Source organism: Onychomys torridus, unplaced genomic scaffold (genome assembly GCF_903995425.1).
Source record: "Onychomys torridus unplaced genomic scaffold, mOncTor1.1, whole genome shotgun sequence".
NCBI lineage: Eukaryota > Metazoa > Chordata > Mammalia > Rodentia > Cricetidae > Onychomys > Onychomys torridus.
This window is the reverse complement of record NW_023412401.1, coordinates 98,571-109,165: the sequence shown is the minus strand read 5'-3', so window position 1 is coordinate 109,165 and position 10,595 is coordinate 98,571. Positions and strand designations below refer to the sequence as shown.

At 36.2% G+C, this 10,595-nt stretch overlaps 1 pseudogene; it reads right to left on the bottom strand.

The window, feature by feature from the left end:
* Positions 1-8,525: 8,525 nt before the first annotated feature.
* LOC118575643 lies at positions 8,526-9,404 on the bottom strand (annotated as a pseudogene).
* Between the last annotated feature and the right edge of the window lie 1,191 nt (positions 9,405-10,595).

The following is a 10,595-nucleotide window of genomic DNA, read 5'->3' as shown; positions in this document are numbered from 1 at the left end:
CAAACTGAATTTGATAAGGTAGTCAAACAATGATTGTTGAGTGTACAGTAGTCTTTCTGTGGTAATATTTGTTTCTAGTACTTATAATCCTTTATAATTAATACACAATACAGCGAGCATATATCCCTCATGTCCTTCCTCATCTTATTCTCTTCTTTCTGGTTTATATATTATAGGCACAAAATATGTTTTAAAAGATTTATTTTTAAATAAACTCAAATACTAGAGATGATTTGGTAAAAGTATGTATCTGTGTGTATGTACTTGAGTGATAAACATTTAGGCCATAAAATTGCAATGGATTCAATGTTTTTGAGTGATATTTGGATGTAGACTGGACTGGGTTCAAATGCAGAGGGATACATCTGCACATGGCCCTAGTGCAGAGATATAGGTTTGTATCCCAGTATTGTTCATCTACTTCATGTTTACACAGGCATGTGAGAAGAAACCACACTACCAACACAATTTGTCTTCTAAAGACCGTTCTTTGTCTACATCTCCAGTTACACGAATACAACACAAGCATGCTACTGAGAAGCAGGAACATCTGAAAATGGCAGGGAATTTTGTTTGTACTAGATTATAAGTTTGAAAAATAAAAGTATATTAAGTGTAAAATATCTGTAAATTATTAATTTTCATAATAAAATAGTTGCCAAATTAGTAGGAATAGACCAATACAATTTTGTGTTTCTGTTTATTGGAAGAACAACAACTCCCATGTTTTCTGACTCCTTTCATAACACCTCACCAGTAAACATCAAACTCAAACATACTCTCTCATTCTGAATCATTCATTCAGTTAATACAATGTTTTTCACATAGAAATTTTACCACTCTGCTATCTTTATGCATAAAAGTAGGTATTTATCTATACATTTATAGGATAGATAATATTAAAATATTTTATTATCACACAGAAAAAAGTGTCATTGGAAATTTCAGTAACACTCAACAGGAAAATGCTGTGTTTGAATGCAACTATCAGCAATCCATAAAATCAAAATATCAATGGTGCCCAAAATGATTAAAAAAAATATGCAGCTATAATTTGTTAAATTAATGAAAATAAATACACAAGTTAAATGTGATAAAAGTATCAGAAAATAAACAATTTAGACATAAAGAGAAAATACACATGCTTCTACATCTCTACCCCTATTCTCAAGTGTTTTCAAGTATCTGCATGCCACACAAGTGTCACTCAGGCAAGTGAGAAAGGGAATAAACTGTCACCACTTTTAGTGACAACATTGTGTTATAAAAAATGCAAACATCATTTGATCCCATTCATTCTTTATTTACTCTAAAGAGAGTGAAGAACTAGACATTTAGGACAGTAGTTATACATGTATATGAGTGAAGTATTGAGAAACAGGAACACATACACAGTTCACAGTGAACAGTTTTCCTGCTTTCTTCTTGATGCAGATTTCAGAGCACATTGTGACCACATGCAGAGCATCTGAGAGAGTAACTGAATATCTATGTAAAAATTCTCTGGAGCTTGAGGTGTCACAAATATTAGTTGCCATAGCACATACATTAAGAGTTACACTGTGATTAAAAAAGGGTGATCAGCAGACTCTATTAGACAGCCATTTACTTGCACCTGTTTAGGATGATACTCATTGAATTCTATGGGGTTTCTTCCATAAGACATCATCAGATACTGTTTTTTGGAAGTTTTCAAGAGGTGTGCTATATTTGATGGACCAAGATATAGAGTTCTTTTTCCACTCAGCTTCCAGCCTTATAAGCAGAAGTGTAACTGGGAGCATAACAAAATACGCTCTGATCAAATTGAAAGTAGAAAAATGGCATTGAGATTCTGAAAGAATTTGGGGCTGTTTCTTTGTGTGTAGATTGGAATAACATGGAAAAAAGACTCAAAGCATTGCTCTGATTCTCTTCTTATGATATCACATGAAATTATCCTGATATCATTTATAAAGAAAATACAAAGAAACTTCCTGTATGTTTAGAATATGTTTGAAATATTTCTCCACAGGCCAGCACATGCTTCTAAGGAAGAAGAAAATAAACCTGTCAACAAAGACCTATCTTTGTCTTTATTCTGTATCATTCTCCAAAAGTACCTAGGATGAATGAAACTGAACAAAGAAGTGGAATGTTTAGGAGCAAGAAGAGGTAAGTCAAAGTTAATGGGTTGTGCTACTCTAAGCCTCTGCAGTGTCTACGGTAAAGTGCTATTCAGAAGAGCATATTTTATGGACACTCATCTGTCCCCATCTGCTTTTACCTCTGTAGCCAAAGGAAAGGCTACTTGTACATTCATGATTCCTTATTTTCCAGGTGGTTCCTCACCTCTGGAGGAATCTTGGACACTTTCTTCCCTGGGGCTCTGTATCTGACATCCACATGATTAATTTGGTTGATAAAGATGTATGAGGAGAGTTCAGATAATTTCCTGATATCACTCATATTTGTGGAAATTAATGCCCCATGGAGGATGACACTTTTGGAAAATACAGTACCAGCACTGCCTGAACAATCTATTTATTTAACACCTTTAAAAATGATCTCAGTAGATTTTGTTAGATAATTCACATTGAGACATTCAATAATAATTCAGAAAAAACTCACAGTCAGAATTCATGGTTAAACACTTGTATCTCAAAATCCCTGTCAGGGAAAAGTAGCTCCATGTTTAGAGCAATTCAGTTCCACACACCATGCACAGTGGGAACTATACTACATCAGTGACAGTTATAAAATATCGAACCAAATCTTGTGCCCCACTGTCTTGAGAACCAATAATCAAGTCAAATTCCAAAATTCCCTGAATCCTGATGGTCCACACCTATCCAGATCATCAAAGAACCACTGTTACATTTATAGTATTACAAAATGTTGATGTTTAAATATTCAACATGATCTATGGAGATCTTGTGTGCTAACATTCAAATTTTAAACAACATTTCCCACTCCTCATCTCAACCAATTATTACTAAAGAAGATAAGGAGAATAATTGATTTCTAAAGCGTGATCTCGCTTCATGATACTCAGTTCTCACAGAACAATTTCTTATGTTGACCCATTTCTTCTGCTTTATCTCTGATATTATACAATGTTTTTAGTATTTTATATTCCAGTAGTCACTGTGAATAAGTCTTGTTGGGTATCTTAGAAGGAACCAGAAACTAGGAAAGGATGCTCTATTTTATGTGTAAGTTCTTCTTACACCATTTTCTCAGTCATCGATTTTTTTCTTTGCATTCTAGATCTTGCACTGCCATTGAGAGAGTGTTCTAATGAGTGTGGGCTGTGGAGCCTCTCTCAGTGAATATGGACTGCAAAGAAAGCAAGACATATGTAGGACAAATCATTGTTGTGGGTGGTTGTGAGTCTTATTTATCATATGAGATGAGGCAAATAGGATTAGTGATCTCATCTGGATTTTACTGTACACTTAAAGATCAACATTTAAGTTCAGTACGTCTGGTTCTGTAAAAAGCTGTCCTGAAGGGCTGAAATTCGAATAGAAAGGGATGTAAGAGAAAGTCTTTTGTAGGAACACAAAACAAATTCCATTCTTATGTATGTATGTACGTACGCACATATGTACTACGTATGTATGTATGTATGTATGTATGTATGTATGTATGTATGTATGTATTTTACAGCCTGTTTCTGCAGTTTCAACTCCTCCTCTTCTCTCAGTTCTTTCCCCCAGCTCTGCTCTGCCTCTACCTCTAATCCACTCCTCCTAGTTTCTATGCAGAAAATGTAAGCCCTTTCATGCATATCACCATTACATGACATTTCAAGTTGTAGTACAACTGAGCACATCACCATGTGTTAAAGCTGGCTAAAGTGAAGCAGTATGAGGAGTGGGGTCTAAACAATATGCAAAGGAGTTAGAAAGAGCATTTTCTCAGAAAATTGGAAAGTGATCTACCTCAAGACCCTGAACAGTCATCTTTCAGGACTGTAAATAAACTTTCCAGTAGTCCAGAGTTTGTATGTTATCCAGTTTTTTATGTAAAATAATTATTATTTTAATTAATATATACAATAAAGAATTTCATTATGTCACTATCACACTTGTGGAGCATTCCTTTTTTGGTATTTGCCCCTCTGTCACCAATATCTGTTGCTAATCTTACTACCAATTCTATTCCTCCATTCAAACAGATTCCTTCCTACTTTATGACATATGTGGGCTTGTTCAATTTGTTAGACAAGTGTTTCCATTTTGTAGCTAAAATACTTGAATGTACATTCATATGCACAGTTCTTCAATGTATTCCAATTACTAGACTTAAATAAGTAAACTAGACAATGGTGCTCTAACTGCTAGTGAAACAAACAGAATCAGTCATTAAAATTCTCCTAAACAAACAATGCCAGAACCAAATAATTTTATCAGAGAATTTTTCCACACATTCAAAATTGAATTAATGGCAATACTTCTAAATTACCCTGAAAAAGGAAAACAGAAGGAGCATTGGTTAGTTCATGTTATGAGCCCCGAGTCATTCTGATACTCAAGCCACATTATGTTATAACAATGAAAAAAGAATTATTTACTAATTTACCTTATGAACATTGATACAAAATATACAATAAAATATGTCCAAAACAAATCTAAGAGTACATCAAAAGTACTATTATGATTAAGTAGGATTCATCCCAGAGATGTCAGGATGTTTCTGTCTAATAAATTCAATAAATGTATTCCATAAACCTCAAAAATAAAAACACAGCATCATACCATCAGAGGCACAAAAGATCTGTCACAGAATCCAACATCTCTTCATGATAAAAATTCTTGGAGAAATTAGGGAATCAAGGCATGTATCTGAACATAATCATGGAGGTTTACACCAACCCTATAGGTGACATCAATTTAAATGAAGAGAAACTCAAATAAATTCTGCTAATATTAGGCACAAGAGGTTGTCACTCTCTACACACTTATTGAACATAGTACTTGAAGTCTTACCTAGATATACAGGAAAACTGGATGAAATCAGGGGAAACAAATTTGAAATGAAGAAATAAAAAATGTATATGGAGATATTGTGAAACTATACATGAATGACTCCAAATATCCTGCTAAGGAACTCCAACAACTGATAAACACTTTCAGCAATTACCAGGATGCAAAATTTCCACACAAAAAATCAATAGTTGTTCTATTTACAAATTACAAATGGCCCAAGAAAGAAATGAGGGGAAAAAACTTTCACAATAGCCAATACAAAAATATCTTGGGAAAACTCTAGTCAAGCCAGTGAAGTACTTCTATGATTAAAAAAAAAAGAAATTAAAGAAAAGATGAGAAGATCTCCCATGCTCATAGATCACTAGACTTTCAATAATAAAAATTTCCAGCTTACAGAAATTAATCTACATATTCATTTCAACACTCATCATAATTCCTACACAATTATTTTGAGAAATAATTTCAGTTTTACTGGAAACAGAAAATCCCAGATAGCTAAAGTAATCCTCAAAAATAAAAGTACAGTGGGAATGGAGGGGAGGAGCTGGGGGGAAGAAGGGGCAGGAGTGGGGAGGACAAAGGAACCCAAGTCTGATGTATAAAATTAAAACACAAATATAATACATAAAAAAGGAGGAACAAAAGCACAGCAGCAAGTCTCACCATACACAAGTTTAAGTTGTACAACAAATCTATAGAAATACAATCCTTAATGCATTGACATATAAACAGAGAAGTTGATCAATGGATCAAATTGAAGATACATAAAAATCTTTACCTTTAATAAAAAAGTGAGAAGTACACTGTGGAATATAGACAGAACTTACAACAAATACTGGTGATTGAACTGCATGTCTGCATGTAGAAGAATGCTGATGGAGCCGTCTTCATCACCTTTCACAAACTCAGGTACAAACTGATTAAAAACTTCAAAATAAAACCATATACACTATTCCCGACAGAGGAGGAAGTGGGGTATAGTCTTGAACTCATTGGTATAGGAGATGACTTTTTGAACAGAGTAATGATATGGCATGCACAAAAATCAATAGTTCATAACTTGGAACTTAGGAAACATAAAAGTTTCTGTAAGGTAAATAACACAAGGTTTGAGGGAAAGAAAGCTTAGGGGAGCATGAGATCCCTGCTGGATCAAGAACAGAAAGGGACAACAAGGAATAACAGACCATGATAAATGAAGACCACATGAGAAAAGGAATAGGCAGAGTGCTGGAGAGGTCCCCTTGAATCCACAATGATATGTCCTCTGTAGACTGCTGGCAATGTTCGAGAGAAAGCCTGATCTGACCTAGTCTGGTGATCAGATGGCCAAACACCCTAACAGTCATGCTGGAACTCTCATTCAGTAACTGATGGAAGTGGATACAGAGATCCTCAGCCAGACCCCAGGTCTAGATCCAGGAGTCCAATTGATGAGAAAGAGGAGGGACTGTAAGTGCATGAATTGTTGATACCAAGATTGGGAAATCAGAGGGACAAATAGCCAAATGAATGGAAGCACATGACTTATGAACCAAAGGCTGTGGAGCACCCAGCTGGATCAGGCACTCTGGATAAGTGAGACCATTGAATAGCTTGAACTATTTGGGAGGCACCCAGGCTGTGGGACCAGGACCTGTCCTTAGTGCATGAGCTGGCTTTTTGGAACCTTGGGCTTACACCGGGACACTTTGCTCAGCCTGGAAGGAGGGGACTGGACCTGCCTGTACTGAATCCATAAGGTTTAAGTGAATTCCCAGGGGTGCCTTGGCCCTGGAGGAGATGAGACTGGAGGGGAGGGGCTGAGGGGAATATAGGAGAGGGTGCAGGGGTGGGGAGGACAGGGGAACCCATGGCTGCTGAGTAAAATTAAACACAAATATAATAATAATAATAAAACACTAAAAAATTGTAAAAAGATAAATAAAAAAAATAAAAAGCTAGCTTATCAAACAAAGAGGGACTCCTCCCTACCTCCCTGCGCTGGGAGGAGTGGCTGCTTGGGATGAGTCTACTGCCAATTTGTACTATGCTTTGTACAATAAAACTTGCTGTTGCATTCTGGAAAAAAAAAGAAAAAAGAAAAAAAAACAATAGCTACTAGAATGGAGAAAAGATTTATCAATTCCACATCTGAAAGAAACTTATAAACAAAATACAGAAATGAATAAAGAAAAATCCCTGTTATGTAACAGGCTATGCCTGCCAGAAATCCAGGTAGATTACCTGCGGAATTTTTGAAAAGAAATCCATTAGTGCACACACTAAGACCAATAATTAAGAAATAGGGCCTCATGAGACAGAAAAGCTCCTCTAAGGCAAAGGACACTGACATTTAGACAAAGCAGCAGGCTAAGAATTTGAGAAGAATTTTTTAACAACTATACACCTGACAAAGCAGTAATATGAAAAATATATGAAGAACAGAAGAAACTAGGTATCAAAAACCAGATAGTCCAATTTTAAAATGTGGTACAGATCTAAACAAAGAATTCTCAGAAGAGGAAAGTCAAATTACTGAGAAACATTTAAAGAAATGTTATTTTGCCTACTCTTACTGTATATTGTTTTGTCCTGTACTTTTGGGAATGGAAACATAAGAATAGTGTATCTGAGAGAGAGTATGGATAGGGATGGTGGCTATGAAAATCCCATACTGTATTTAGTCTGTGTTCAAGTGCTCTCAACCACACATTTTCACTTAGACATCAAAAGATGTACTCATTTTATTTCAAAACATATTATAAATTAGAGAAGAAAGGAACTTACACTCTGCACTCATGTCCATTACCTAGGTATTATAAAATGGGTGGCTGAGTGGAGATTATAGGACACAATGCACTAAAAAGCAGTTCATATGACATTGTTTAACATTATTATTAGAAGAAACAGTGAGTGTCAGGAGAAATGTATATCTTCAATTGTATTGTAAAAGATGTTCCTCTACCAACATTAAGCTTGTCCGTTGACAATTTTCTAAATGGTCTTATTAATAGAAAACACAGAGCTAGATATAGAGGTGAAAACCTGAGAAAGATCAGAGGAATATGAGCAGCCACATGCTAATCTCACCTCACCAACTCTGTAGCTTCCAAAAGCGAGATATTTCCTGTCAACCCACACCTGTATGCCTTTCTGTTCTGCCATCTGATGTGTTCTCTTTGTCCAGCTACATCATTTCTTCTTCCTGCCTAATTCTGTCACTGCCCAATTCTGTCACTTCCTGTCTGTCTGTACAGACCTCCAGAACCCCATGGTTAACTAGTGTTGGAATTTAAGGCATGTGCCACCATGCCTGGTTCTGTTCCCTTGTGGCCTTGAACTCATATAGATATCCAGAAAATCCCTGCTTCCCAAATGATAGATTTAAAGGTGTGTGCTAACATTGCATGACTTTTGAGTTTACTTATAATAACTGCCTTTTTCCTCTGATCTCCAGGCAAGTTTTATTTATTAAAGCACAAATAAAATATCACATTTCAGGACAAATAAAATATCACCACAGATGTCTGTTACTATTTATAAAAAGTTAGATCAAGAAAATGCTTTCTACTTTAATTTTTGAAGAGAATTTCTCTCTGGTCTTAATAAAATTATGTAGCACTTGGGAACAAAGATGCATCCCAATGAGCCTGCACTAGAGGTCAAGATGGAGAAGATCTCCACAGCCACCATGACCTTACCCTTGGTGCTGTGGTTGATGGGGAGAAAGGTGATCTAGACACTGAAGAACAACAGCATGCTGAAGGTCAGCAACTTTGCTTCATTGAATGTGTCAGGGAGATTCCTGGCCAAGAAAGCCACAGTGAAGCTCCCAAAGGCAAGGGAGCCATGGTATCCCAAGACACAGTAGAATAAAGTAGCTGAGCCCTTGTTGCACACGATTATAATATGGTCATGTTCAGAGTATGTATCAATGTCAATAGAGGGAGGAGAAACTTGCAGCCAGATTGCACAGAGAATAATTTGGATGATAGTGCAGATGGCAATGATATAGTTTGGTGCCCCTGAAACCAGGAAGTACTTCATCCTTCTTCCAGGGACTGTGACTTTGAAAGCCAAAAGCATAGAAATTGTTTTGGCCAACACAGTTGAAACAGCCACAGTGAATGCCACTCCAAATGTGATTTGCTGCAGAATACAGGATGCTGAGTTGGGATGGCCAATGAAGAGCAATGAGCATAGGAAACAAAAGATGAGTGAGATGAGTAAGATACAGCTGAGATTCCAGTTATTGGCCTTGACAATGGGAGTTTCATGGTGCTTCACAAAGACCCCAAGAATCACAGCTGTGAATGCAGAGAAGCACAAGGCAATTAAGGCAAAAGCCCACCACAGGGGGTCCTCATAGGTCATAAAATCACAGCCTTGCCAATGCACAGGGTCTGCCCTATGTTGGCATTCTGGTCCTCTGGACACTTCACACATTGATGCACATCTGATAGACAAACGGTAGTGTTATTAGTTCAGCTTCAGCATCTATGGACAGGAAATTTCCATTTTGGGTGTTGAAGAAGTTTTGTAATATCTGCATTTTGTTTCTGAGGATGTAATGGAATTATATGGCTGCATGGTGATGCTTCCATTTAGTAATTAATATTCATTATCTTTATGAGGAATGAAACCAAAGAATCACTTGTTTTGTCCACTTAACTGTATTAATGTGATCATTAATTGTGTTTTCCAAAAGCAGAGATATTTCTAGTGCATTCTAGAAGCTATGATAAAATGACTTACACTGGTGAAGTCACAGATTCTAAATTCATTGACCAGTTTTTCTGAGTGTATTTTAACATCCCAGATCCCTAGAATTCAGTGCATCCTGAGATGTTTGTTTCTTTTATGAATGCTATGCCCATGAGAGATGGAGATGATGACTTCTACTGGGACAAGCTCTATGATACATTTTCTAGTGTGAATTTGCCCGTCCAAACACGCTGACATACAAACAACACTAAATCAAATATGTAGGTTGTATGTGCTTACAAATATTTATATGTATGTGATCATGTAAAAGGAACAGAAGATCTCATGAACTTGAGAGTGCCTGGATTTACATGGGGAAAGCAAGAGGATAAGCACAAGATGAATGTTATGAAAATTTAGTATTAATGTGTGAAAACAGCAAAAGGTAAATATTTACATAAATATGCCCCCATTTGTGTCTTCATCTGGAAACACAGTCACCCAACTCTCATGAATTGTTTTCAAAAAGCCCAAAACCTTTACTGAAGATAGAAGCCTCTATATAGACTTAGCACTAAAAATCACTACATCTTGATTCCATTACTTTGGAAGCAGACAGCATCTTGCAACTTACATAATTTCTATCTCTGGGAGATTTTGAGAGTATCCATGTATACTCAGGGTAAGTAAGCAATGATGAACAGTATGAGTAAGATAACACAATATGCTTAAATAGGAATTATATCACACAATGTTTATGTTGAGAAATATTCCCCTATTAATTATTTGTAACACCCACTGTGGCATTGTAATTTCAGTTGACCTTGATCATTGGGTAATTGCAGAAAGTGATGATGCGCTTCCAGGATTTTAAGTCATTTTATCTATAACAAAGCATTTAAGGACACAAGCTATCCACTAAATTGTTTAAGG